The sequence below is a fragment of the Symphalangus syndactylus genome, chromosome 21 (genome assembly GCF_028878055.3).
Source record: "Symphalangus syndactylus isolate Jambi chromosome 21, NHGRI_mSymSyn1-v2.1_pri, whole genome shotgun sequence".
NCBI lineage: Eukaryota > Metazoa > Chordata > Mammalia > Primates > Hylobatidae > Symphalangus > Symphalangus syndactylus.
In genome coordinates this window covers 14097509-14104668 of record NC_072443.2, presented here as the reverse complement: position 1 = coordinate 14104668, position 7160 = coordinate 14097509, and the positions used below count along the sequence as shown (strand labels likewise).

The 7160-nt window shown below is 33.3% G+C and overlaps 1 protein-coding gene across 3 annotated transcripts in view; it reads right to left on the bottom strand.

Annotated features, from left to right (window-relative positions):
• The window catches only part of ROBO1 (roundabout guidance receptor 1), a 1209916-nt gene that overhangs the window by 852871 nt on the left and 349885 nt on the right, over nt 1–7160 (bottom strand). The gene's annotated exons all lie outside the window — the stretch shown is intronic.

Genomic DNA, 7160 nt, shown 5'->3' with positions numbered 1-7160 from the left:
GACATCCATTATAAAATTCTGGTTTTCTGACATTGGGTATTCTCTTAATTTGAGCAAACTTCCTGTTGAACTTGTATCAGACGGTTGCCCTTCCTTTCATAGCTCCTCACTAGACCAAGAGCAAAGTGAGTGTATGATAATTGAGCTATCGCTAAAATAAACTTTTTCTACTCTTCTGCGTTTATTTCTCTGAGGGGAGAAGATGTTTCCTTCAATTTTCCTATAAAAAGCTGATTAACCCTAAAATTTGAAGCCTAAGAAAAGAAAGAAACTATTGTGAGAATCAGAGTCACTCATGAGGAATTTAAACCACTGCAGAGGTAAAACCCTGTGTAACAGTTAATAGCTCTATATGCCAGGAAAACATTGGACCCTTGTAAAGAAAGAATAATAAGTTCCCAGTACAAAAGAAAGCTACTTTAGTTTTTAATCCTATAGATCATGGTTTCATTTAAACTAAATTTTAATAATATGTGCTAATGAATAAAATGCCATTTTAAAAATAATAAATGAAACTTAACAAATTGCATATGGTTAGTTTGCATTTAAAAGACTGAAGTATTTTTCCATTGCAATGTTTGCATTTCTAAAGGATGGACAAAGCCTTTTATTTTTAGCCGGCCAATCTGTACCGTGTTTGATTTGTATTTTTTTTTTTTTTTTTTTTTGGTGAACACTAAAATTCTACATTAAAAATTCTAATTCGCCTTTACCAGGGACCTCAACTTTCCATCTTATTTCACCACAGATAGTTTTAGTGTCTTCAGTCTTTCATTTCAAAGTGCTTATATTTAATATTTATTACCAAAGAAATAGAAGGCTTAGTCAACTCAATGTTATTTATTTATTTTGCTTTGATCCGTAGGTTGTCATGTAAACTAAGCAGTATATTTCTTTCTCACTTACATATGGGCTTGCTGACTGACAGAGCTCTCAGATTTCTTTGTGGCTAAGGAAAGTTATTTTTGATACAGTGTGAGATATTTTAAAAGAGTGTTTGAAGTGTTAAAGCAGATATCTGGGCCAACAAAAATGAAGATCATGTTCTTAATTTTGATCATTCCAAAAACTTCAGGCTGAGTTTCCTTATGTCAAAAAAGCATTGTAAAAAGTGAAGGTGGTTATAAAAAGATGGCTTTTAGCTTTTCAGGTTATAGAAATTAGCTTTAAAAATTCATCCCACGCCCCTAACATGATTTTTAGAGTGATTATTTTTTCTCTCAAATCATGTATATATAGGATTCATCTCTTTTGTCATGCCTTTATTCCCTGATCAGGCAAATCTCCGAATTTTCTTATTCTGTATTCTTGATTGTTGCCTTTTTGCAAATAAATTAATTTTGTGCGTTTAAAGCATGCATCATAATGGTTAATCCACATGTCATTATTAATCGCTAAATCATAATATTGGCACAGACTGTACCTCTCATCTTAGTCAATGCTAATAGAAGTATTGAGAATCAAGAAAGGCTGATCTACCTTAAAATGATACAGATAAAAGACCATAGCTTTATTCAACTTTACCAAGAAAGCAAGAACCAATAAAAGACTGAGATAACTGGTAAATCAGGGGTCAATGACCAGTTAATATTGCCCAAGTTAATGTGAATATCAAGCTGGTCACCATATCTAGTCAATTCTGGCCCTTCTCTTCCCTTCCGTTCCTTTCTGTCCATTCCTTCTTGCTGGAAAAGACATAATACCTGCAATATCTACCAAAGGTGGGCATCTGTGTATCCTACAACCCAACGTCTATACTCTCTTTTGAAATTTATACATATATTAAGCAAAGTATATTGGCAGGAATGTTTATAGAAGTTATATTGGTAATAGCCAAAAGCTGAAAACTACATAAATGATAATCAACAATAAAATGTGCAAGTTGAGACATATTAATACAATGAAATATTATACAAAACAATGTGAATAACTCTCACGTAGACAATACTGAGTAAAAGCAGCTAAACATCCTACATATGTACTGTATGGTTCTATGTGTATAGAGTGCAATGACCGCAAAGCTGGTCTACTGTGATAGATATTAGCATAAAGGTTGTGTTTAGCGGGAGTTGGTGATCAGAGTGGGGCAGAGGAAACACTTCTAAGGGGAAGAGACATTCTATTCCTTGAAAACACACATGCAGGTGCGTTTAATGTGGAAAAATTCAAGTTGTACATTTGGTATTTGTCTACCTTCCAATATAGATTACACTTCAATAAAAAAAAGTTCTGGCCCTTATGGAAAACTTAGATAATATAACTGTGAAAGTAAAAACAAAACAAGAAAAATCAGAACTTCATAAACATAATTAATATTAATCTTCTCGGTTTTTTTCTTTTCAATCTTTAAAATAAAATCAGTGCTAATATAATACGGAAACAGAAATTGGAAAATTTATCTGTCGATCCACCTATCTATCCCTCACTGTTTTTTAACTTAATGTCATACAAATTACTTATACTTCATTTATATGTGATTTTTAATATTCTCTCATATGAATTTATAAAAATTTAAATACCTGCATTTTTATTTGTATAGTCTTAGAAGCATAATGAGTCAAAGCCATACAGTTTTGAAAGTCTTGATCTTGTAGGACTCTTGATACTGCCAACCAAAATGTCTACTCCAATTTATATTAACACTAACATTATGGGTTGTTATTATTGCCAAAAAAAGTCATAACAATACAAATCTTTCATGCCCAAGTGCACTTTTGTAAAGTCAAATGTGTAATATTAAGATGTACTATTCCTTACATCAAATATGGATGAGAAAAAAGTAGGTGTACCAACGAGTTAAAAACTGGAATATTTATATTTTAAAATATTCTTATCCACGGAATAAATTATTCTGGCATATGGCCATTGATACTTATAAGTAACATGTCAAATTACTTGGTGTGAGTTCTTAAGTACCCTCATAGAAACTAAGAAAGAACACTCAATAGTTTATTTTCTATTTCATGGAGAGGAATGACAGCAAATTGGCTTTATCCCTTCAAAATTATCACCACGTGTTGATGCACACTATGTTAAAAGAATTCTTCCTTTCTATTTACATAACAATAAAATATGTGGCCATAAACATTTTAAACCAATTAGGTCATTTTTATTTTTTCTTTTCTTCCACCAGAGTCTTGGTTCTTGTGTTTGCTCCCTGAGTGAAAAATCATGCTTCAAATTGATTCATAGATCTGGCAAACACCACTGATGCTAGCAGCTGTTTGCTAATATTCTGAATGGGTATGAAATCCTTCCCTTTAAGCAACAGTTCATTTGCTCATTGTCACCACAATCTTTGGGAGCTTAGAAACCTGGAAAGTATGTTTCTCAATGTTTGGATGAGTGATAAAAACAAATGCATTTTCTCTCTGTTAAATATTTTTGAGACAGAACATTTAGTTATGTTTCTCAGGGTTGACGTGTTCATAAAATAATTTTCATCAATACTAATTACTTCTAAGTCCTGAAGATAATACCACTAATAAATATATGTCTAAAATGCTTACATAAAGGTATAATTCTGTTTACAAAGTGAAGACAGGCAAATTTCGTACTGTGGAATATTATAACTGACCATCAACTCAACAGAAGCCAATGAGGATGTATATAACAATCTTTTCCCTCAATTTTAGGGGAAAAATGCTTCACAGTAAAGCAGCCTTTTGTGCAGAATCTAGTTTTGGCATAAAATTTACATTTCCCCACCATCTCAAGACAAAAGTTAATTTAAATGACTCACATAAATGAATTTACCAAAAACTATTATTATCTAAATTATTTTTAGGCATGCTTTGGTTGTTCTTCATGTGCTAAGTTGAGAGGACACATATATATTGTCTCTGCCTTCTAAAATTAACATTTATTTGATATGAAAGGGATTTCCATTACCAACTGGCATACACTAGAAAACTGAAGAAGCAACAAGATAAATAAATTTAATAGTTAAATATAAATATGATTTAAATGGAATTTCACACACACAGTTTTCAAATTTATCTCTTTTACCTCAATACATAATTTTCAGATTTTAATGTAAATCTATTTTCCTTGAAAAGTAATAAAAATTTCAAGATCTGCAAATATTTGGTGAGTGGTTACCCTCTTTTTATGTTCATTATTAGTTGGAGAGAAACCTCAGATAAATCAATACTAAAGCAAGAGCTAGAATGAAGATGAGAGAGAGCCACAGCTAGGGAGGAAGAGAGAGCTATAGGAATAATCAGGGAAGAGAATGACAATATTTTAATGGAGGAAAGATCTGAGAAGGCTTCATTGAGGGGTGACATTTGAGCCAGACCTTGAAAGACATCTAAGACTCTAACAGATAGAACTAAAAGGCAGAGGGCATGCCAGTCACAGAAGAGTGAAAGAGGAAATCTGTCCAATATTCTCTCGTTACCTACACATCTAGAGTCTTAATTCTGAACCTGCCATGAAGCCAGTCTTCACGCTGCTGAGAGAGTCATCTTTTGAACAGGCAAATAGCATCACATCACATTCCCCTCCCCACTGGCTTAAAGTACGATAAACTTTTAGTTTACTGTATAGCCATGAAAGTATGCATGAAAAGGTTTCTGATCATCTCGACTAAGTTTACCTCACCGCCCCTCTCTCTCATTACCAGCACTTTTACCACTCACTGCCACTTACCCGTCATACCAAACTATTTGTACTTTCCTAAATACATCATGATCTTGCATAAGCTTCATCCTCTGTCTGGAATAAGCTTTTGTTCATAATTTATGTAGCTGATTTTACACTCATATATGACAGCCAGCTCGAATAAGATGGCAAACGTTAGACAACTCTTACTTTAACCCCTGATCTATTTGCCTTCTGTAGCTGTCCCCTGCAAGAACCAGGATAGTCCTTGTCCTCAAACAAGCTCCCCTTGTTTATATGTGTGTTCCCTACATGCACTTCTTTGTTCTGGTGACAATTTCAGTTGTCTGCGCATTTGCTTCTCCCTTGCACCATAGATACTGTGGGATTAAGTTTTCTATCCTTAGAACCAAATACAAAATAGAGGCACATTTGTTTTGGTTGTTAAATTACACAGAATGGAGCAAAGGCAAGATGAAAGAGTACAGACACTGTTTGGGGAAGAAAAGAGAGAGGCAAAAAGGCCTTAAAATAATGAGAAAAATTGTTGGTGGAAATAAGGGAGTCAGGTGGAGGGCTTCGAATGCCATCAAACGGATTCAGATCTCTGTTCTATTTTCTTAGACAGACAAGCAATTATTTTCAACAGATGAATGACTCAGTTTGAACTTTGAAACCATAAATAAAAAGACATTAATATCAAGTTAAAGTTTGACATAGGGAGCAATTCATATCAATTTTAACTAAAGTCATGCTTATATTTTTATTGTTATCCAAAAAACATATATGCTAAATGAAAGTCTTGTTAATTATGATTGTTATTGTTTATAATAAAAGATGCTAAGGTTGAGTTTCAAATGTGTATAAACACATTTAGAGTATATTACATTTATTAGTAACAGAGAGCTTCAACCATATTTTGAGAGAAAACTGTTAGCAATAATACTTAACATAGTAAAATTCTATTCAATGAGTCTTGACAATTATAACTTCACATAGACTCCTAAATAATGGGTCAGTAAATTTTAGTTTCTTAGGTATTGAACTCTAAGCCACATTCTGTCCTTTGTTCTGATGTATTATGTATGCTTGTCTGTGTCTGTGTGATTTCAAACTATGTATTTCTGTATGGCGGCGCTATTAGCATTTCTTGCCATCATGGCCAATCGGTTTTTAAGTAAATAACTTAGTATTGTTTTTGCAATGTCTTTTGGTGATGTTCCATTGGCTAGAACACGGAGCTTGAACAGATCTGTTTTATACATTTTACAGTGCAAAAATAGAATACGAACATATGAAAAATTCATCATTACTCTCCTTAGTCCTTCAAATAACTTCATCTTGAATTTCTCTCCTCAGAAAAAGCAATTGGTCATCTTCAATATAATGATATGACTCAGGGGCACTTCCACAAACAGTGCGTCAAGGAAAAAAATGAATCTAATTTTCTAGAGTCTGCAGAGTGTTAGCATAAGGAAAGGTTAAAAGAAAACTAAAATGATTTAGAAGTCATAATAGGCAGGACACTCTAAAGGCATGAATCTGTGCTCCAGAGATTACTTCAGAATTGATGGACCTCATAAGCACAACATAAAATGATTTTGTATTCAGCATAGCCGTAGTTCTCTAAATTAATCTGCTATAGATATATCAGAAGTTGATTAAACAAGTAAGTTATACTAACCTCAGTGACTAGAGATGTTGACTTCTAAGAACATAAGGGGACCAATATTTCCAAGAAAGAAAAAAAAGTAAAAGAATATAATCTCTCAGCTCCTCAATTCTTATTTTTGATTTTGCCCAGATGCAAATAAATAAATAATAAAATTCACAGAAGACTGCCTTAAATGTAAGCAATCTGTCCTTAGCTTTATATTCAAGATGACATCCTTGGATCAAGTCAAACTATTACTTTATTCATATGCATTTCTTTTGGCCTCTCATAGATTTTTTCCTCTGAATTGTGTTTTGTTGGAATATTATCAGCCTGTATTGAGTAGAGATAGAAGAAAACTCATCTATAATATATCACCGTACTTACTGTGGAGATAATATAAAAACATAGTCCCAAATATTTCAGAATTTCTTTTTATGAGTAATTTTTTGGTGGAAATTAGACTTTTCTGTAGTATCCGTTTTCCATTTCTTTCATAGATTTAGAGATTAATGTAACTATCTTATTTCTCTTCATACATTAATATAAGATTACTAAGAAATTAAGTTGGACTTATGAAAGGCATTCTGGTGGCCCCATCTGAATCTTTTTGCCTCAGGTGCATCCATAGTCTAGTGACAGAGAGGGTTGTGGCTGTGGAAGTCTCACTTCTATTGTCTCTGAAAATTACACTTCACAGAATGGAAAGTGCCTCAGTTGGCTGCCAACCACGAATGACTGTTTAAAGAGATATAAAAGGACCACCTCCTTTCCTCATGGTGGAACTAACTTTTGATACAAATCAGCTTCAGAGCTTTCAGTAACACCAGGCTGAACGGAACCTCCAAGGCGAGACCTCCCCACTCTGGCTTAGAATTCTTCCCTGAACCATCCTGCATCT